The sequence below is a fragment of the Canis aureus genome, chromosome 25 (genome assembly GCF_053574225.1).
Source record: "Canis aureus isolate CA01 chromosome 25, VMU_Caureus_v.1.0, whole genome shotgun sequence".
Taxonomy (NCBI): domain Eukaryota; kingdom Metazoa; phylum Chordata; class Mammalia; order Carnivora; family Canidae; genus Canis; species Canis aureus.
Window position 1 is genome coordinate 42475431 of NC_135635.1, and position 23432 is coordinate 42498862.

Below are 23432 nucleotides of genomic sequence, written 5' to 3' on the forward strand. Positions count from 1 at the left end.
TATTTTCCTTTGTTGTGGTAGTTCTTGGCACATTCTAGAAATTGATTCCTTTCCATTTTAAAAATAACAAATATCTTCAAGTCTATCACCAATCTGTCACATTCATCTATGGTGCCATTTACTTAACAGAAATTCTTAATGTGGTCACGTCCACCAGTTTTTTCCCCTTACGATCTGTGCTATTTATGTATTGTTTAAGAACCTTTTTTCCATCCCAAGTCACACACACAGATACACAAAATCTTTTTATCATCTTAATATCATAATTTTATCTTTCACATTTAGAACTACAATTCATTTGTTTCCCATGGATCCACTAAGTCTACAATTAATTAGAGTTTATTTTCGTATTTGGTAGAAGTTAGAAATCTGAATTTTCTTAATAATATAACAGGGCAGCCTGGGTGGCTCAGCGGTTTAGTGCTGCCCTCGGCCCAGGGCCTGATCCTGAAGACCCAGGATGGAGTCCCACGTCGGGCTCCCTGCATGGAGCCTGCTTCTCCCTCTGTCTGTGTCTCTGCCTCTCTCTTGCTCTCTCTCTATCATGAATAAATAAATAAATAAACAAACAAATAAATAAATAATAAAAAATACATATAACAATTTCATATACATTTTCAAATCATTTGTTAAGCTAATCCCAAAGTTCTTTCTTAATTCTTGCTGGAATTTCACTGAATTTATGGATTAGTTTGCAAAGAGTTTACATTTTCAACATGAAGTCATGGACATGGTAACTTCTCTAGTTACCCAAGTCTTATAACGATCTTTAACAAAACTTAAAATTTTTGTTCTTAAAGGTCTTATACATTCTTTGTTAGATACTTTCCTAGGTACTTCACAATTTTTGTTGCCCCTGAAAATATTTTTTTTCCTATCTGATATTCCATTTAGTTATAAGAGAACATTATTGATTTCTGTAAGTTGGCCTTACATCCAATAATTCTGCTGGCATTTCTTATTAGTTCTAATAGCCTATTGGGCTATTAGATACTTGATACTGTTGGGTTTCCCAGATAGGTTATACAAGCACTAACTTTTGTCCCTCTCTATAATTCTTTTTATTCATTTTTCATGTATTATCACATTAGTCAGTACCTCCAGTAGTAAACTGAATGGTAAAAGTGTTTTGTAAGCATCTTGTCCTATTCCACATTTTCAATAATTTATTCTTTCTCTGTTAATATATATGTCTGCAGTAAATTCTTGATATATAGCCTTTATTAAATTAAACAAGTTCTATTTCTAGTTTCATAGCCATTTACTTTGAGGACCTTTATGATTTTTAGTCATTCTTGCATTTCTGGAGTAAATCTACTTGTCCATTATGCATTTTTTAAAATTTATTTTTTATTGGTGTTCAATTTACCAACATACAGAATAACCCCCAGTGCCCGTCACCCATTCACTCCCACCCCCCGCCCTCCTCCCCTTCTACCACCCCTAGTTCGTTTCCAGAGTTAGCAGTCTTTACGTTCTGTCTCCCTTTCTGATATTTCCCACACATTTCTTCTCCTTTCCCTTATATTCCCTTTCACTATTATTTATATTCCCCACATGAACGAGAACATATAATGTTTGTCCTTCACCGACTGACTTACTTCACTCAGCATTATGCTCTTGGATTAAGTGAGTTAATGTTTATTCAGGAAATCCAAATGAAATAAGACCATAACTTTCTTTAATTTTATAGTACTTACCTAATCTTAAAGCCCAGGGTATATACTAGCATCATAAAAGTAAATCAGGTGGAATTCTCCCTTGTTCAATTTTCTGAAATAATTTGTATAGAGATATTCTTGGTTGTTTGTCTATAAAACTCTGGATCCTTTCCTTAGGGGTGATAGTGATGATGATTATTCTGTCTTCTTGAAACCAGTGTTCCTATTGAAAAGATGGATACCAATTTAATTCTTATTCTTTTATAGGTTATTTTTTCTCTCTGAAAGTTTTGATGTACTTAAATTTTACCATTGATATGTCTAATGATGATTTATTAATTTTTGTATTTTTAACCTATGTAGTCCAGCATTCTACATAAATTGTCCAGTTCTTCGTTAACTACTTGTTTCTACTTCAGGCTTACAACAACTTGCTATATTTCCTTGAAGATATAATGTTTATTTTAAATTCTTGTTCACTTGCTACACTAATTCTGCCCATTCCAACATAATGTACTCAATATGTTAAACCTTTTCCACTAGTGATCATTCTCTTTGGATATCTGATAATTTTCCCCCGATAGTCCTTAAAACTGTCAACTATGTAGGCAAGTAATATAAACTCCAGGAAGAAATGGGATCCTTGTGTCCCTGCTGGTGAACTAGAGGGAGGAAAGCCCTGCTTCAGGGCACAAAGCCTCTGGCAGGACAATCTGGGCCCAACCCAGCCAGGAGACCCTACCCCTAGAGGAATCTACCTGGGTACTTCTCTTTTTAAGAGTTGCTTTTTCCCTCGGCTAATTGTCCAGCCCACTCCCCTCTATGACTGGGGAGGAGAGAAGGCCACTCTAGGGGAGACTAACAACCACCTTTACCTTCACACTAGCCTAGTCTGGCTTGCCTCTCTCCTAATGGTAACCTCCCTCCTCTGGCTGGCACTGGGTGGGGGTGTGCTGTTTTCACACCTTGCGGCAAAGCAGAAAGCAATTATCCAGCCAGGGCAACAATGGGGATAGAACGTGACTCATCTGAAAGTAGCATCAGTAGCATCTGACTTTCTAACTATCATTTCCAACTTCTCCCCCAGTGACATCCAATTTCCTGATGTCTCCCCCAGAATTTCTTGGACCCAGTCACCTCCCCCTGGCTTCTCCACCATCTCCAAGTTGGTTTTGGATAGGAGGCCAGCATTTATCCTGCTTCATCATTTCTTCTGGGAATGGAATGATTTCTCTCCATATGCTGATTCAGTGTTCCTACTCTAGTTCTAATCCATCTCCATACTTTCACCACCTTACTTCATGACTGAATTACTTTAAGCAAAATGAAACCAAAAAAGAATTATTTCCCAGAATTAGAAACCAAACAGGATCGTATGAATAATCTATAAAGATGACAACCTGGAGTGGAAGGCCAAGTAGGCCCTGAGGCCTGTAGACACTCATCAGAAGAGCCTTTCTCATCCTTTCTATTGCAACACAGTCCCCTGAGCAGTTTCCCTCCCTCCAGTTCTTCCTACCTCCCTCCTTTCAGGTCTTTCTTTCAGGAATCTCAAGTGCTCTCCATTGTCTTGGGATTAGGTAAAGATGTATGTCACCTCCTTTGCATTCTGACCCATCTTTCCCCTGGAAAACATACATTGATTTGGTTATTTCAAAGTCTGTCCACTCTGTACCAACTAGATGGTCAGGTCTGTAAGAGACGATCTTCCTCTGCAGTTGTCCAGTATGTTGGATGACAGAATCACAATCTAAGAACATCTCAATAAACCAGAATGATGATGGACTGACTTTTGCTTTCTTCAAGATGGAAAATAAAACCAATGGAAAATCAGGAGCCCCATCTGGTAGTGGCGCCTACCATGAACATGCCTGTCATCTCTGATACCACCATCATCTCAGCTATGTTAGGCCCTTGCCCGAAACCCTCTTCAATGTGGGCCTTCTGTTTTAATTGGGAACCCTTCTCTGAAACCCTAAGGTTGTTATATTCCCTTGCATCCCATCCTAGGGAACTACCCCCACAGGCTGTGAAGGAAGCCTTGAATTCTTTAAATTCTGTGGCACATTCCAGACTCTTCCAACCTTACATCAAAATCCCTGCTTTTTTAATAGCCACATGACCTGCCCAAAGCATTACCTACCCCTCCTCATTGCTGCCAGCCAGTAACCTACCACTTACTCTCATTTCTCCTGGTTTCCCTATAAGTACATTAATATGCTCAAGCTTCCCTCCTCTGCCCCCACCCTGGTGAGCAACCCTGGGTATGACCCAATGCCTCATTTTCTCTGAGATACAAGCTTCTTGATCAATGCAAATTTTGCCCACTCCTATTAGCTACACAATGGTTGGCTCAGACCATCCAGGGAGATGGTTTCTTGCCAATATCACTGGTGGCCTTGACTATGGTCATGTTTCAGCCCTAATCTTGCTTGACTGCAGCCTTTGATACTTTATCTCTCCTTCTTGAAGCTTGATCTTTCTTTGTTCTCTGGGACACCACTCATTGGTGGTTTTTAATCCTCTCCAGTCTGCTCTCCTCCGCCAACCATCAAAGAGGAATTTTCCTCAAATCCAAACTCAGCCTTGCCCCTCTCTGATTCCTTCATCCTGACCTCCCAAGCTCCCCACCATGGTGAATGACATCAGATTCAGAGGCCTCTGCCTTGTGGATTCTTTCTGAGTCATTGCTCTTCCATAAGCTCCATGTTCAAATGGTCACCAAGAGCTAGCAATTCCACCTTCATCCCCTCTCTGACATGGGCCTCTCTCTCCATGCCCACTGTCACTGCATTGATCAGGCCCCCATCCTTGCCAAGCTGAACCACTGCTGTGACTTCACACGTGGTTTCTCTGCCTCTAGTCTTATGTTCTCCCAACCCATTCTCTGGCATGCAGGCAAAGGGATCTTTCTTGAATAAAAATCTATGTCAGTCCCCTGTTTAAGGCCACCCACTAACTTTAAAATCAAATCTAAATTCCTTGGCATGGTGCAAAGACCTGCAGGACTGGGCATTCTTAGTCTTGAAGGCCTCAAGGTTCTCTGACTCATTTCACCCCTCAAGAATCAGAGGGCCCCACTTCTAAGACACTCCCTGGCTAGAAGCTCTTCCTTCATGTTCCAGGAGGCCACCTGGGCTCACAACTTTCTAGTACTTCTGATAGTGTGTTAGATTTTCTGCCCCACAAGGCTATAAACTCCTTATCTTTTGCTTCTGTGTTTTCCCATGCATATTACAGTGCCTGAGCCCTAGAAAATTGCTCTGGGAATATCAAGGAGATAGGTAGATGGGTGAATGAATGTTCTATCCTGCCTCAAGTATATTATACTATGGCTAGTTCTTGGTGCCAAACTGGAAAGGTTTGGATAATGTCAACCAGTACAATGAAGTGACTTAAAACTATGTCACTTGACAAATTTAAAAGGGATAGGGAGTAGGGTAAGGGAAAGGGACCTATGTTTATTGGGTAGTTACTCATGGCTTCCTAGTAGGCATTAAAAAAATGTTATCTCTTTCAAATCCATAATAATAATCTGAAATCAATATTATCTTTATTTTATAGATCAAGAAATAAGGCATAGAAAGATTAACTTGGCTGAGGCTACCCAAATAAGTTACAAAGCTTAGATTTAAACATGGGTCTCTGTCTAACTCCAAACCCCATGTTCTCTCCATGACATTTTCACCCAAGGACTGACTACTGGTAACAGTGGAGGTCAAACTGCAGGGGGAGGATGACTACCATCTTGGTCCTGGTGAGAGATGCCAACGTGGAGATGGTGAGGTGGCGTGGATTTTAGAGAATTTTCCTCCTGTGAGAAACATTATACAGTCTGATGTCCAGATGAGACAAGAAGAGTGAGTGTGATTTCTTTCTTCTTTTTTTTAAAAAAAAGATTAGATTTATTTATGAAAGATATATAGAGAGAGGCAGAGACACAGGCAGAGGGAGAAGTAGGTTCCATGCAGGAAGTCTGATGTGGGACTCGATCCTGGGACTCCGGGATCACACCCTGAACTAAAGGAAGATGCTCAACTGCTGAGCTACCCAAGCATCCCGTGAGTGTGATTTCTGGAGCTAGTGGATAGACTAAAGTGTCACTGCAGAGAGAGATTTGTTTTCCATGACTTTTAGAAGGATGTGACAGGGAGGCAGTTTCCTGCTCTCTGTAAGGAAGGGCTTTCCAGCCAGGATGAAAGCAGCTACTTGCAGAAGTGCAGAAGCTCTTCTTGTCCCTTGGCAGGGGTGGTGGACAGTGAGGTACAAGCATCAACAAGAGATGACTGAACTGTAAAATCTCAACAGACACAGCCTTCCCTGCAAGTCCATGATCTAATTCACTCCAACAGGTGTTGAACAGGCGACAAAAACAATGCTTCTTCTCTAGCCTTGCCTCAATCTACATAAAGGTAACAAGGCTGGTGGGGGATGTGGAGCGGAGGTGGTTAATGCAGTTTGAGAGGATGGATAAATTTATTTTTTTAAAGATTTTATTTATTTATTCATAGAGATACACAGGGTTGGTGGGGGGGGGGGGGAGAGGCAGAGGGAGAAGCAGGCCCCATGTAGGGAGCCCAACGTGGGACTCCAGGATCACACCCCAGGCTGCAGGAGTCACTAAACCGCTGCACCACCGGGGCTGCCCAGGATGGATGAATTTAAAAGGTGAACTACCAGATCTCAGGCAAATCTGGCCACGACTTCCTTCCCCTTCACATGTACTGTCTGTCTGGCACCAACAACACGCTTTATATCATCTGGCTTTTTGCTTGGAAGGAAACATATGAACTTTCATATTAGCTTCCTTTAAATTCAATCAAATAAACTTATTTGGTTAAAATGGATTATTTTTTTTCTTTTTTTTTTAATTTTTATTTATTTATGATAGTCACAGAGAGAGAGAGAGGCGCAGAGACACAGGCAGAGGGAGAAGCAGGCTCCATGCACCGGGAGCCCGACGTGGGATTCGATCCCGGGTCTCCAGGATCGCGCTCTGGGCCAAAGGCAGGCGCCAAACCGCTGCGCCACCCAGGGATCCCAAAATGGATTATTTTTGGAACAGCTTCTAGGGGTTTTGTTTCTACTATATATATATATATATATATATTTTTTTTTTTTTTTAAGCAAATTGCCCTTCTTTGCTGCCTTGCATTTTGATGGTCTGATGCTGGGATCCATGGACAGTGTGACTTTTCCCTGGTCCTCCCATCAATTTGGTTTGAGATAATAGTAGGTGGCCAGTTAATTTTCAGGTAGGACAACCAGGGACCTGCTGCTCCAGCTTTCCTTGCTTATTACCAAGATAAACCCATGTCATTCCAGAGAGGCATTCCCCATGAGGCAGTGGGATATTTGTCCAGTGACCCATGGGGGACAACAGCTTTTGCACATTGTAATGGATGATAAGGGAGAGAATGGCTGTAGCCCAAACCCTGAACCTCAGCCCAGCCTCTGACACATCAGAGGCTTGGGGGAAACACATAGCCACCAAAAAAAAAGCTAGCTAGAAATGAGCTTGGCAATCATCAAGCCTTCCTCCCTCATTTTACAGATGAGGAAACCAAAGTCCCAGAAGCTAAAGAGAGTGCTGACTATAGGGCTGCTCCATTACTCCAGAGCCCAAGTCCAGACCCTGTCTCCCCACAACTCCACCTGAACCTCGGCCCCCAAAGAACCTGAAGACTAGAAACTAAACTGGAAGAGAAAGCACGAAGAACAGACACCATATTGCCCTCAGCAAGCACCTACCCAGGCTAGCAATTGGCATTTCTCTGCAGATATAGAGAGATCATGCAAACTCCCCTCAGTAGCTGTTATGGTCTGAATCCACTTGGTTATTGCACTGAGTTCTTTGTGAGGGTAATAGCTCTGTTTTCACTTAAGTCTGCCTGACAACTTGCTCTTTCAAATGTAAGAAAAAAATTAAACACTATAAGTTTTGTACCTTCAAAGTGCCTCCTTCCCAGAAATGGTAGTTAAGGGGGATGGGTCCCATGAGTTGGGGCTCAATAGCATATTTTTTCTGTCCCCAGGGGCATGTTTCAGGCTCTTGTGCCTGAATGTTTTCCAAACTAGAGGAAACAGCGGTTTTGGGGCAACAGGGGTATGAAACCACCACATCTTACACAACCAGCCCAAACCAGTTAGTGTGGAAAATTGCCTAGAGCCTGGCCTCCTGCTGTCCTGGCACTTGCTTTCTTAGGATCCAGGAGCAGAACAAACAGTCATGAGCTCAGGGATCCTCTCTGGGCAGGGCAGGAAGCCTGGGGGTCAAGCTATTTGGGGGAGTGCCCCCTCAAGTGAAGCCCAGACCATCACAGGCTTCTGTTGCCAGAGGAAGCCTGTACCCACGGCTTTCAGGGTGTCTGTCCAGCTTTCCACACCACCAGAGAAAATGACAGCAAAGTTTGCTGGAACTGGACTCTTGATCCTGGAGGACCGGGTACAGGAAATCAGTGTCTGCTCCTCGGTGCTGACAGTGTACTTTTGAAATGGACCTCTGCCTCTCTCCATCTTTTTTGCACAATTATGTTTTTAAGCTAAATTTAAAACATCGAGGAGGAGGAGTGGGAGGGCTCTCTATTGGTAAGATAAGGAGAGTATCTTAGCTGTTCCTTGTCCTTTGCAAAGCTTATTCACAATATCTCATCACTACAATGAAATACCTGATGTTGGTTATGGGCTTGACCCATATCAGAGTAGTGACCATTTTTTAAAGCATGGGTACAGTAGACCCTCTTATCCCAGGCCCCAACTCCCACTACTACCCCCTACAATTGAGATGCGCTCTACTGAAGTCCCAACTAACAGTCCTGTGTTATCCTAGTCGTGCCATGAAGGAGGTGGGTTAAGCTTCAGTTCCATCCACAGAAATTGGCTTGCCAGCTGAACATGAATGGAATTCACTGAGAGGAAATCAGGCAGGTCTCAGCACTGACTAGAAGGCACAGAGGAAAGGCAGCAAGGTCATGTTGCAAGGAGAATCCTGTCTGGACCCTCTGAGGCCACCTCCACTGTCTATGTCACTGGGACTCCATTGCCTCTACTGGAAGGACTCTCAACTGGGGGGCGGCATCCACATTATTCTCAGGGTACAAAGACCTAGGCAGGAGCGTCTCTCTCCCTAGCTGCCAGGGGCTGATCACAATGCATAGCTTTTTCAGTTTCCCAGTTGGAGACACATACCTTCCCTTCCACAGAGGCTCACACAATGGAGGATTTCCCAAAAGAAGAAGGTAGTTCACAGGTTGCACAGCCAAAAGGAAGAAGAAAAGAAGAAGAAGGAGAAGACATCTACATAGTAGGACAGCTGTCATTCCCATTTCACAAATGAGGAAACCAAGGCTCGCAGCCTCATTACTTTAAATGACTAGCTCATTGTCACGTAGCCAGTTAGAAATGTCAAGCCTCTTAAGGGTGACTGTGTTTGCTCACAAATGAGGACATACTGTCTGGAGAGAGGAAGCTTTAGTTTGCAGGCTTGCTTTGATAAATCCTACCCACCTTTTGAATCTGACAACAGTGCTCTGTAGTTGAGAAAATCCCATACAAAGGCAGTACTTCAGTGCGGGCAAATAGTTCAGTACGGCCCAGGCCCAGGTTTTAAGCCTTCCTCTCTCTCTCTCTCTCTCTCCCTACATATTTCTGTGATCTTTCTCTATCTCCTTCTGGCCCTATTGGCAAAATACCCACAGCAGGACAAGCTCAGGGAACATCAGTTCATTCTGGAACTTGGAGTACAATGTGAAACAGAGCAGTGGATCCAGTGGTCTGGATCTCAGGAATCTTGTGATACTGTGTCTGTCTGGGCTTTATTCTGAGGTCATTGGGAGCCTCAGCAGGAGAGAGACCTGAAAAAGTTTTAGAAACAGGGGAGTGAGTAGGAAAGAATAAAGAGTGGGTATGGAGAGGCAATTAGTAGGCTGATATGGTAGACAGGTGGTCAGAATGGAGATGGAGATGTGGGGGGATTCAAGAAATATTAAACAGATGGAATCAAAAGGTCTTGGTGATTATGTAAACACCGTGTGGGTGGGGAGCGAGCAAAAGGGAAAAGCCAAATTGCTCAGGCAACTGGGTGGTCGGTGGGGCCATTCTGCAAGAGAGAGAACACTGGTGGATGAGCAGGCAAAAGACATGAGACTCCAGGGGTTGAAGATCCAGGCAGGAGGTTTTGAAGCTGAAAGGTCAAATATAGCCTCTTGGTTGGTCAGTGTGGATCACAACCCTTTCCACCTACCTGGTCCTGATCTGAAGGCTGCGACCAATCAGCTTTGGCACCCCTCACTGGGCACTGAAAGGCAAGTTAATCAAGCAAAGTTCAAGTCCCTTCCAGTAGCAGCTTGATGCACAGAGACTGGGGCTCTCCTGTCAGCTCTACAGCAAACTAGTTTAGTGACCTTGAGCAAATCATTTGTCTCCCTTAGGTCTTGGTTTCCTGGCCATCACTAACACTCCAGGGTTTATGGATGAATATTTGAGGAGGTGAAGTGCTATGTAAATGTTTACTGCTAATAACAAATCGTCCACAGAATGTCTGTGTATCGCCTGGGCAACCCAACGGCTTTAAAACTCTTAAGTGGCTCTTGTTCTGATTCATCACATTCTATGCATTTAACTTCCAGAACAAATTTAGCCCTCAAAATATCTTGGTACATTTTCTACCCACCCCTTAACATTTAACTCCTCCATCTTCCATACCACTTCACCATTTCTACATCACCTGTTCCCCCAGCACACTCTCATCCTTTTCCTTTTCACACAAGGAGCCCAGCCCCACCCACCCTTCCTCCAGAGAAGACAAAAGCCACCAGGGACACTACTTCAGTGGGTCTACACCAACCACCTCCAGAAAGAAAAACCAGCAGGGCATCTAAACAAAAAGGAAGGGTGCCTGGGTGGCTCAGTTGGTTAAGCATCTGGCTTTGGCTTGGGTCATGATCTCAGGATCCTGCATTGGGCTCCCTACTCAGCGGGGAGCCTCCTTTTCCCTCTCCCTCTACCTACAGCTCCCCTTGCTTATGCTCTCTCTCTACCTCTCTCAAACAAAAGTCTTTTTTAAAAGTAAACAAAAGAGAGCATGGGCAGAGGACAAACCTGGAAGTTAGGGCCCAGTGAAGGGAAGGGAGAGGGAGTTATTTATTTTTAGTATGCTCCATGCCCAGCATGGAGCCCAGCACGGGGTTTGAACCCCATGACTCTGAGATCAAGACCTGAACTGAGATCAGGAGTCTGATGCTTAACTGATTAGGCCATGCAGGTGCCCCAGGGAGTTAGATTTAAACTTGACAAATTAGAGTACACTTCTCCACACTCACTACACACATACACACACACACACTGTGAGCTTAAAGTGGCAGGATCTGGAGAAGGTCTCCACAGGATACCAATTTCAGCAGACGTTCCAAGCTGTTCTGGTCACTGGATAGAGCACTGGCATCACCAGCAGTGACCCTGGATTGGCCTGGAGTTCCAGTTCTTCCTATTGCTCATTTGGACCAGCAGCTCATCAAGGAACCAAGGCTGTCAGAAGTATCTGTCTTAACCACACTCAGTTCACACCACCTTTTTAAAGCAACACTGCCTCTGTGGCATCCAGCACTGCCAACATCTTAAACACAGGGTCATAGAAAGAGCCAGGAAGAAAGAAGTTTAACAACCCCTTCATTCACTGATGGCCAGATCTGATGTGTAAGTTTTTGTTCCAAGGAAACTTCTTTGAAAACTACTCAGTCCAGCTTCCCTTATCCTGTAACCTATTGGTTTATTTGCTCTTCCTTCCCTCTTCTGCCTACTTACCCTGTCTCCATCATAGTTCTTCCATTATAGGTGCCGAAGAGCATTTCAAAGAGTTTGCAGTTGAGAAACGGGGAACTCACAACCAATGACTTCCTCTTGCTCCCGCCATGGGCTCCTTCACACCTGGCTGGGAGCTGGATGGGCACATCCCTTAGAACTGCAGGAGCCACCATGCTGAAAGCTGATAAGCATAATGTTAGAAATGTTTACTAAGCACTTACTGGACACCAGGAATTGTTGTGTCTCACGTGCATTAGCTCATCTAATTCTCACAACCACCCTGGGAAGTAGATACTATTCTTACTTTCATTTTACAGATAGGGAAATCGAAGCACACTGAGTCAAGTAACTGGCCCTAAGGCCCCCAGCTAGTAAGCAGCAGAACTGAGATCTGAAACCAGGCAAACAGTGACAAATAGGGCCTCTCTGAAAACAAACCATACCCAAGGTTGCTCTGGAGGCAAAAGAAGTCAAGTGGGTAGAATTTTCATCTTCTGTTCCCACCTTCACTCTTTCCAGGTGCTGTTTGGAGTTCCTGGGGAATTCTGCAAACCACTCAAGTGAAGTGGGGGCAACGGAGTGGAGTGAAGGCCTTTGGGTGAAATACAAGCCCTGTGCCTGAGCTAATGTGAGCTGGGATCAGATCATCAGGCCCTTTTAGATGAGGTTCTCTGATAGGTTAAAGTTCATCCTGCCTTAGTTCCTCCTCCCTCACACTCCTCAGACATATCACTGAAATGGAACACTTTGGGTATCCTTCAAAAGCTACTTCCAAAGCCATAGGGACCTTATTTGTTTGTAAATAATGTGAGAGCTGGATGCAATTTCTTGAATTAGTTTATGTTGCTTGACTAGTTTTCTGAAAGGAAACTCCTTTGAGCCTAGGCTCTGAGCATTCATCCAAATCCCACAAGCAAAGTAAAGACATTGCTCCATTCCTATGCTACCGGCTGACATCTGATTGTTATATCAGCTACTTCTAATAAACTACAAAGCCTTTCCCCCAACAAACCTCATTGCTCCAAAGAAGAGACCCCAAAATTTATGGACTTCAAATCTCTCAAGACGTCCTTGGTTTATAAATCTCCTAGACTCCCCATTCATTTACACACCTCTGCTCAAGTACCTAATGGAAGCCATCAAAAACCTGAGAAACTCTGGCTTCAGATCAATATAATAGTTCCCTTGGTAAGGCTGCCTTTGCAAAAGAACTGGAAGTATTCCTCTTCCAAACCCCCAAATACATTGGCTTATCATTATTTGACACCAAAACTCACATACTGTTTGTTCGTGGTCCAAACTGATATTTCAGTTCTTTGTTCAGGAGGCCAGCTTACCTCATGCCTGAGAAAATGTGTTCGAACTGCAGAGGTCCATCCCTTTCCAGGCAGTCCCCACCCCCACCCCCGACCTCTCCAGATTTGGATTCGCATTACATTGCTTCCTCTTCATCTTTACCTCAAACAGTACAACTCATTTTTCTCCTTCCAATATCTGTTCCCTCCCAACCTGGGGTCCTTTCATGTCTTTCTGAAGCTGACACCAGAATCAAGGGAAGAAAGAAAAGCCAGCAGAAAGCTTTTGCCAAGCTCTGATAATGAGCTCTCTGCTGCCCACCCTTCTGCTGGCTGCTCATTGAAATTCTTTGTCAATTCCTTCTAGATCTGCCCCAGCCTCTCACAAACACATTTCTTTCAAACTGCTCACCACTTGCTCCTTGCATATTTACTGAGTGCCCACCTTATGCAAGACCCTGTCTTTTGTTCCAGGGAAGATGCCAGGATATGGAGAAATGATCCTTATCTTCCAGAATTTATAGTCTCAATAAGAAGGTCTGACAATTAGCAAAAAAGAAATGCAAAGCCTAAAGAATCCATTCCAAATGAGAGGCATGGACTCTACCCACTGAAGAAGTTGACAACTTTAGTTAAATCTGGAAGGGCAGATAGAATTAGGATAAGAGAATCGGAATGGGAAAGAGGTTTTCTATAGGGGACCATGTGAGCAAAGACACAAATATACTTGAGGACAGCAAGTTCACTATTCATCATGGAATGGCCAGAATAGTGTCATAAGACTTTAGAGCAGTTGTACAAAAGGCCAAAGAAGTATATGGGGGGAGGGAGACCTGGGAAGACCAAGGAAGCTTTCAAATGCAAAGCTTAGAAATGTGTCTTGTAGAAAGGGCCAACCCCTATTGAGGCTAATTACCAACAAAATCAAAGCCAGAGGAAAGACAACATGGCCTCCCATTGACAGCCACCACTCTGCCTGAGAAGGTCTGGCTGAGGCAAGCTGACTTCTTGACTTTCAGCTCTGGCCCCAGGCTGGGGCCCAGGCTGGCAGGGAGGAACATGTGACTCTGGCAGCCCATATTTACTCAACAAAGTCCTCTGGAAAGAGCTTACACCTCTCCAGCAGACCAGCTCCTGACCAGTGCTGTCTCCACCTGGATGGTAAGCCGTGCTGCCTCATGGGCTCTGATTTCCTCATCTGGACCATGAGGGGTTTAAATAAGATGAGCTAAGCCCCTCCCAGCTGTCTCTTGGGGCCCAAACTTCCTTCTTCCGTGATTCCGGGGTTTCGTTTTTCCCTCTGGTGTTCCTTTGTCTATTATTTTCTGGCCATTGTCTTTCTCCAAAATAGCTTTTTTTAAAACATGAAGAAACTCATTTATCATAGAAAATTTGGAAAACACAGAAAGGCATAGAGACAATATGAAGTCATCTATAAACCAGTCATCCAGGAAAGAACCACCATTAACAACTGGAGTTCTATCCCTACGCACATACTCTTATTTTTAACCAAGTTAGCACCATACAGCACATACTGTTTTGAAAACTGCTTTTCTTTTTCACACACACACACACACACACACACACACACACATTGTTGAGAGTTCTATTCTGTTACTGATTGATTGGGTTGGGCTTGGACCAACTCTCCCTCTGGGAACTAGAAAAACTGGAGAGGGGATTCCTGGGTTGCTCAGCAGTTTAGCACCTGCCTTTGGCCTAGGGCATGATCCTGAAGTCCCGGAATCAAGTCCCACATCGGGCTCCTGCATGGGGCCTGCTTCTCCCTCTGCCTGTGTCTCTGCCTCTCTCTCTCTCTCTCTCTTTCTCATGAATAAATAAATAAAATCTAAAAAAAAAAAAAACTGGAGAGCATATAACAAAATCTGAAGTCCTGTGAAACATGGTCAAGGCAGTGAAATTTTGTGGTGCTATCATCTGAAAGAGTAAGGAAATCAAGAGAAAGGAACTCAGAATGTGGGGCTTCTTTACCCCCAGGAAGCAATAGCTAGAGTCTCTAAACAAAAGCAATGATGGAGAGGCTGAGAAATCAGTGAGCAGTCTTTTGGGGGTAGTAAAACCATAATTCAGTCCAGGGTCCACTAGGAAGGAGGGGGCCTGGTAAACACCCCAGGAACTCAGAGGGGACCCCAAAGGGCTGTGCTCTGATGACAAAGACAGAAGCCCAGCTTTGAATTATGTCAATTCCTAATGGAATCAAAGTGACCTACCCTCAGATTAGCTAACAGCCAGAAGCAAGCTTATATCCCCTCTGGAGGAAGATAACAACACCCAGAACCTCAATTTATCTCTATAATTTTTCAAAACAAAATGTGTGGCATTCAGAAACATGTATATGGTAATGAGTCCTGGAGGACTTTCACTACCGGGTAGGATGGAAAGCTGTGGCAGACCAATGCCCCACAGAGTGCAATTAGAAAAGCAGATAAAATGCAAACATCTTGTTTAAAGGCGTCATAGAGCCTGTGGACCAGTGAGGATGACACAGGATATGATTCCAGAGAGGGGAAAGCTGCAGAGAGGAAGCTGCTGACCTGCAGCTGCTGGTTCTCTGAGGGCCTTTGTCAATCCTGTGGACAGGAAATAGTTGAGAATATTTTCCCAGGTGTTGGTCACTGCAGGAGACCAAGAAATCATCAGAGCTCCAGAAGTCTCAGGGAATTTAAGTGACAAAAATTAGAGATCAGAGGACATTCAAAAATATGTCTGAGTTTTGCCACAATACATTTGCCAAATTCTTTTAACTGCAGAAGGCGGGAGTCTAAGATTCCTGGCAGAGGATTTCTGGCAGTTTCGCGGTACTGAGGAGACAAAGATTAGAGTTTGGGAGAAGGGCCCCAGTGAACATTCCAGGACTAGATTGGAAACCATGGAGGTTTAAGCCCATGGGCCAGGAGCAAACCAGGTTTAGACAGAGCTTTACCAAACTGTAGCAACAACCTTGACTGTTGCTTCATCCTAGCCCCTGGATAGAGCCAGGCAATCAGCATCCACTCTGCCCGTCTAAGAGAAGAAAGGTGAACCCTTCCTAATGTCAGTAACAACTTCTGGAGTCTTTAAAAACTGTTATAAGTAACAGTCCAGAATTCAATAAAATGTTAAAAGACACACCAAAAAGTAGGATGATGGCATCAAAAACCATGAATAAAAGCAAATGAGAGAAATAGAACAATAGTTACCCAGATACTGTAGTTAACCAGCATAGACTAAAAAATAAATATGATTTGCTCCTTTAAGGAAACAGAAGGGAAGATGACACTAGCATGGAGCCCAATGCAGGGCTTGAGCCCAGAATCCATAAGGTCAAGACCTGAGTGGAGATCAAGAGTCAGACACTCAACTGAGCCACCCAGGTGCCCCAAAGAAGACAATTTTTTAAATGCAAAATATACAAAAGAGGATAAAACACTGGGAACTATGATCAAAAGAGTTAACATACCTGAAAATATAGTCCCACAAAGAAAAAGAAGAAATAATTTTTGAAAAGATAATGGTCAAGAACTGATAAAAAGTGTCAACTCACAGATTCAAGAATATATTTGAATCCCATAAATAAAGTCATCCCTAGGTGTATCACAGGAAAACTAGTGAAAACAAAAGAGGAAAAAAAATCTTAAATGCATTAGACACATTACCTCCAAAGTAGCAACAATAAGACTTATGTTTGATTTCCCACAGAGATGATGGAAGCCACAAGACAATGGAACACAAACCTGAAAGTGCTAAAGTGAAGCTAACTGCAAACCCAGAAATCTATACAAACCAAAACTAGTTCTCAAAAATGAAGGCAACAGAAAAACATTTTTAGACAAATAAAAAATGGAGAACTTATTACCATTGGGCCTGCCTTAAAAGTTATCTAAAAGTTTATTCAAGCAGAAGGAAGATGATCCCAGATGAAAATACAAAATGAAAAAAAGAAAAGAAAATACAGAAATGTATGAAGGAAAGAAGAATAACAGAAGAAGTAAAAATGTAGGAAGACATAGTGAATATTGACTTTATAAAATTAAGTAATATGAACATATTATGGGGTTTAGCATATATGTAGAATTGAAATGCATGAAGATGATGTAAAAGGTAGAAGTGAATATACATAAAATATTCTAAGGTCTAGTGTTGTTAGGGATATGGTAAAAATAATAGTTTCTGTTAGACTGTAAGTCAAAGGCGCATGTTTTCTAGCCTAACTACTAAAAGAACAAAGAATATATAATCCCCAAGTTAATATAGGGGAAAAATGAAATACTCAAATATTTACTTGCTCCAAAAGATGGCATACAAATAGGAAAAAATGAACATGGACATAGGTAGGTCAAATAGAAAGCAAATACAGTAATGGTAATAAGAACCCAAGTTCTTATCTCATGGGACGCCTGGGTGTCTCAGTGGTTGAGCGTCTACCTTTGGCTCAGGTGGTGAGCCCGGGGTCCAGGATTGAGTCCCACGTCGGGCTCCCTGCACAGAGCCTGATCTCCCTCTGTCTGTGTCTCTGCCTCTCTCTCTCTCTCTCTGTGTCTCTCATGAATAAATGAATAAAATCTTTAAAAATAAAAAAAAGGGGATCCCTGGGTGGCGCAGCGGTTTGGCGCCTGCCTTTGGCCCAGGGCGTGATCCTGGAGACCCGGGATCGAATCCCACATCAGGCTCCCGGTGCATGGAGCCTGCTTCTCCCTCTGACTGTGTCTCTGCCTCTCTCTCTCTCTCTCTCTGTGACTATCATAAATAAATAAAAAAATTAAAAAAAATAAAAAATAAAAAAAAAATAAAAAAATAAAAAAAAGAACCCAAGTATCCCAGTAATTGCATTACATGTAAATGGGCAGAACACTAAATAAAAATAGGTTAAATGCAAATACAAATATAAAACTAAAGTTGTAAAAATGGATTTTTAAAATCCAGCTGTATGCTACTTACCAGAAGCATTCTTTACATATGAGTAAACAGAAAGGAAGTGAATACAAGAATAAGAATAGAAAAGATATGCAAGCACTAACCGGATGAAAGCTAGGGTAGCTACTCTAATAGTAGAGAAAGTAAACTTCACAGCAAAATCATTATCTGGTGAAGATTTATTTAATTATAAAGGAGTCAGTTCACCAGAAAGCTACCACAATTCTAAATTCATATGCATGTGATAACATAACTTTAAAGCATTTAAGGCAGAAACTGACAGAAATATAAGGAGAAACAACAAATCCACACTTACAGTGAAGCTGATACATCTCTCTCTATGGCTAATAACAGACCCAAAAAAGTCGGTAAGAAAAGAGATTTGAACAACATAATTAACAAATGAGCTAACTGGCGAATGTAGAACACCATGTTTCCCTTTATATAATGCTCAAAAACAGGCCAGATGATGTTATTAGAAATATGACCGTGGCTACTTTTGGAGAGGAAAATAGTACATAGTTGTTGGAAGAGGGTATGACGGAGAGTTTCTGGGGTACAGGCAATGCTCTTTCTTGACTTGAGTGGTAGTTAGATGGGTGTGTTCTCTTAGAGATGACTCATGGAACTGGTATAATCTGACCAAAAAGAAGTTTATTAAGTATATTTGTGTAGTTAAAACACTATCTAGAACAATAAAAAAAATCTCATCAGTATCATCAAAATGAGTAAATCTTCAAAATTGTGGTGAGTGAAAATAGCACATTACAGGATATTGCAATTTTTATAAATCATAAAAAATATGCTTTATATTTTTATGGAGATATATAGTACAAGCATAATTTCTGGATGGGAAGATTCATACAAATTTCAGGAAACGAGTCACCTCTGAAGAAGTAAGGAAGAAAGGAATGTAAGAGGCTTCAATGGTACCTTTTATTTCTTAAAAGCTTTTATTTATTAAAAAGTTATTTTTTCTTTTTAAGTGTACTTTTAAAAAAGATTTTACTTATTTATTTGAGAAAGAGAGAGCATGAGCAGGGGAGGAACAGAGGGAGAAACAGGCTCTCCCCTGACCAGGAAGCCCAACATGGGGCTCAATCCCAGGACCTTGAGATCATGACCTGAGACAAAGGCAGACGCTTAACTCACTGAGCCACCCAGGCACCCATCTTAAAAAGTTCTTAAATAAATACGGAAAATGTTAACATTTATTAAACATGGCTGCAGTGGATATAGATATCTGTTATATTTGCTCTAATTTTCTATATAAATTATTTCTGAAATTTAAAAAATTGTAAATATGTCCTATGTCAACAAATATTCTGAAATAGCAATTTTTAATGGCTGCAGTTTTTATTACTATAAATAGTACTGTGATAATAAGTATTCTTATTTTCAATATTTGTGGTTCTTCTAATTTCTTTGGAGACATTCCTAGATGTTAAATTCTTAGGTCAATGGTTACAAGCATTTTTTAAAGTCTTTAACAGATATTGACAGTTATCCATTAACCCTAACGGAAGGATGGAAACCAAAAAAATCTTTTCTATCTGGGCCTGGAGAGAAACCCATTTTCAATCCAACTCATGAGTCCACCCTCAGCTGTGCCCTTTCCCAAACACTTATAGTTAATTTTTGTAATCTGACTCCATGATGAGCGTTCTATTGTTTGTCTGGAAGGAGTTAATAAGGAAGGGCCAACCCAGCTAATGTCTCAGTATCCACACCACATGTACATAATGAGCCTGGACTACCAGAGGACCCCGAGATAATGAAAGAGTGATTACCCTGACTGCACTGTGAGGAAAGCCACAGTTGACAACCATGACGCTGACTGGACTCATCCAAGTGTGTCGTTCTTTATTGAGTTCTGCTCCTCGTGTGGTTTCCATCCATGGCAGGTTCACGAAGTCCCCGAGTCCCTGCAGCCCAGCTCTCTCCCACCTTGGCAAACCAGCTGGTCCTCAGCCGAGGACGACACGCTTTCCTTCACAAAATACAGTGGAAAGGGCACTGGGAATTACTGGTAGAAGTTTCTCCCTCCACTCCCCCAAATTGCTTGAAAGCTTGTGTTTCTCCCAGCCATGCTATTCCTGCTCCTGCCTCAGCTCCCCCAACTCCTGACCTGAAAAGCCATGTGGTCATCTGCTGCTGTGTTTTGTGGGTTCAAGATACTGAAGTGTGCTGTCAAGGGACAATTACAGGCAGGGATCCTAGGTTGCAAACACACTGGGGAGCTGTGGTTGGCCAGCTGGGTAACGAGGCAGCAGTAGGTATGGGACGTGGGGACCAAGGATCCCTTGCAGCTAACCTGGAAAGACTAAATTGGAGCAAAAAGGTGACAGCATGGGACAGCCTGATAGCACAGAGTTGGAGCAGGAAGGTGGTAGCCTTGGTCTCCAGCCTAAGGACAAGCCCATTCCCTCAAAGGAATGGCTGACAACTCTCAACTCAGCTGTACTCCCATCTCCATTTTATTTATTTATTTTTTAATATTTTATTTATTTACCTATGAGAGATACAGAGAGGCAGAGATATAGGCAGAGGGAGAAGCAGGCTCCCCAGGAGGAACCCAATACGGGACTCAATCCCAGAATCATGCCCTGAGCCAAAGGCAAGATGCTCAACCACTGAGCCACCCAGGCGTCCCAACCCATCTCCATTTTAAAAGGGCTTCCGAGGAGCACCTGGGTGGCTCAGTCAGTTGGGCATCTGTCTTTGGCTCAGGTCATGATCTCGGGATCCTGAGATTGAGCCCTATGCCAGGCTCCCCACTCAGCGGGGAGTCTGCTTCTCCCTCTCCTCCCTCCCCTCCACTTCTGCTCCCTGCTCACTCTCTTTCTCTCAAATAAATAAAATCTTAAAAAAAAAAATCAACAATAAAAGGGCTTCCTGGAAGGCCATTTCCCCACCACCGACAGCACCTCTGCCCACAACAGTTAGAGGCCTGAATAGTTCAAAGCTTGACCTGTCAAATGGTGCCTTTGCACTCCCCCTCCTGGCTGAGAAGGAGAAGCCTCAGCTCCACCTTTCTAGAAGGAACACCTCAATCATTGTGACTAATGCCTTGTTTCAGGACTAGATAGTAGTGGAGCAGCACACCATGCAGGGGTAGAGCAGGTCATGTCAACTTCAACAACCTCCCTCAACCCAGGAGAAAAAATTAAATAACCCCGGGAGCCTTATAGCTGATGGATTTTTACATAAGGGCGGGTGGGTTGGATGAGCGGCATAATGAAACCATAGCTGGTCCTGAGCTGGACACGGGTACCTGTGGAACATACCTGAGTAACTGCTACCTTTTTCACTGTGCAGTGTCAGAAGCCCCTCCCCCCACCCCCACCCCCCAGACGGACTCTTTCCTTCTGCACAAAGAGCCTGCACAAGCTTGCCCAGACATCATTCTTGGCATGGTCTGCTGCCTGCTTTGGCTACAAGCCATGATCCAGTTAACAGCCAAAACCTAATGAGCTGAATCCCACCCTCCGAAATGGATTCACATACCTGTAAAATCTTGCGATGGCTCCCCATTGCCTTCAGTCCAAAATCCACCCTTGTTAGCTAGACACACAAGTCATTATGCGATCTGGCCCAAGTCTGTAATTCTGGCCTCCTATCCCGCTATGAGCCTCCTTTCATCCTGTGCTCCAGAAACATTTAACTATTCAGTGTTTTCTCAATTTGTCCTGCACCCTCATACCTCCAAACCTTTGCTCCTGTCCCTTGTTCAGCCTAATAAACTTTTTCTTTTCCCTTAAGCTAGGGAAAGTCTTTCATTCTTCCTGGTCTAGATGAAAAAGGCACCTGCCCCATAAAACATCCCTCTGTCATCCAGTCAGAATGTATGGATCCTTCCCCTGGGCCTCTCTTTGCACTGTGATTTAGGTTGGTTCATTCTGTTCTGTATTTTTTGTGTGTTTATTCATTTGATAGCAATGTATTGAAACATCTGCTTTATGCCAGGTGCTGTGCTCAGCATTGGGACTATATATATGATCCCAACTTTGGGATGTAGAAGGGAAGATAGATACACATATAAGTAACATTATGGAATAACAGGGAAAGTCAGATTATGTCCTTTGTTAAAATCCTCCAGTGGTTTCCTGCTTCACTCAGAGCAAAGGCCAGGGTCATGACTTAGATCTAGAGGACTTGAGATCTAGAACAGCCTGACTACAATTGTTTCTTGAACTGTCTCCCATCACTTCCCTCTCACTCATTGTTCCTCTAACCCCTGGCCTCCCCATTGTTCCTCTAACATCTAGCATGATTTTGCCCCAGGACATTTGCACCTCCTTCCCTCATTATTTGCAGGGCTTTCCTTCTTTCTTCCTTCCAATATATAGTCAAATATCACCTTCTCACTGAGGCCTTTACTAGTCATCTATCTAAAATTTTCACTCTCTTTCTGACACATCATACTCTCCTTCATAAGCATCTCTTCCATTGCACATATGGCATTATTTGACTTGTTTATTGTTTGTCTATTCCATTGGATTGCAAGCTCCATGTGAGAAAGAATTTTTATCTGTCTTGCTTACTCCTCTACCTGAAACAGTACCTGGTATGTCATAGATGTTCATTAAATATCTGCTGAATAAATCAATCAAAGCATGAGTGGGTGCTATAGGAGGTAAAAGTAAGGGCAAAGGAAGGAATAGCTCTGGTGAATCTCCCCGCAACCTACCCCCCTCCCAACTTAAGAGAGCTCACACACTGAGAAATGGAGATCAGAGAAAGCCTGATTTCATTGGCTTCTCCTGCAAAATGTGAAATAGACTCTGTGGTCTGATCCTTTGCTAGTCAGTCACCCCAAAATACATATTAAACATCTACAATGTGCTGAGGACAGTATTAGGCTCTGGGGATCCAATGGTGAACAAAATGGCCATCCCCTTCCTTCATGGAGTTTCTCAGCTAAAAACAACAAAGTGAATGAACAACGTAATCACTCGGTGTAACAAGCACTAGCACTCCTGCCTGAGCTACGTCTTCCTGGGACTAGAAGCAATGTAGCTGAGTGGGCATGGGTGTGGGCTCCGGAATCACACTGCCTGATTCAGTCCCAGTTGCACAATTCCTTAGCTGTGTGACCTTGGGCAAGTTACGTACCCTTTCTAAGCTTTGGTTTCTTCCTGTACAAAATAGGAACCCTTGTATTGCCTAATTGTTTGGGGTACTGTGAGGATTAAATAGGTAATCTGTGTAAATAAATTAAAGCACCTGGGCACAGTAAAATGTCATTTAATTGTCACTGTTTTTGCTGACTATCGTTAAGGCAAAAAGGGCATGGAGAGGTCCAGCACAGCCCAAGGCCATGCTGTATGAAGTCATTACATCAACTCACTGATAGGGATGCAGCTGTTTTCTAATTGGCCCGAATTATGCAGTGTGTCAGCGGCCCAAGCAGAAAAATGACAGCCAGAACTTGTCCCTGCCTGTGTATACCTTGGTCTAATCAGCGCAGCAGACTCCTTCCTTCCAGCTTGTGATGTGATTATTCCCTTGGACAGAATGAGATTCAGACTGTTTAGATTCCATAACTAAATGTCCATTATGCGGTGTACTGAGCAGCAAGCAGGAAGATCACAGGGCCCTTACACAGCTGGAGCTGCAATTAGTGCTCTCAGGGCCACTTTGTCCCTGCTCCTCAGCATCCTCACCACTTCCTCCCCTGGTTCCCTCCCCCACCCTACTCCCATGCCTACAACACAAATGGCAGTGGACACGGGGCAGCAATGGAGGATGCTTAAGCTCA

General features: G+C 43.1%; 1 long non-coding RNA gene across 2 annotated transcripts in view; it reads right to left on the minus strand.

Annotated features, from left to right (window-relative positions):
* Positions 1–228: 228 nt before the first annotated feature.
* Positions 229–23432, minus strand: part of LOC144297407 (uncharacterized) — a 30991-nt gene continuing 7787 nt past the window's right edge. Inside the window, exons 2-7 of one of the 2 annotated variants that reach the window (XR_013364438.1) lie at positions 19462–19661; positions 11463–11643; positions 9904–9957; positions 3181–3286; positions 1701–1884; positions 229–539 (exon numbers count right to left, since the gene is read on the minus strand). This is a non-coding gene — a long non-coding RNA (uncharacterized LOC144297407). The remainder of the gene's footprint in view (positions 540–1700; positions 1885–3180; positions 3287–9903; positions 9958–11462; positions 11644–19461; positions 19662–23432) is intronic. The other variant, XR_013364437.1, reaches the window with a different exon arrangement.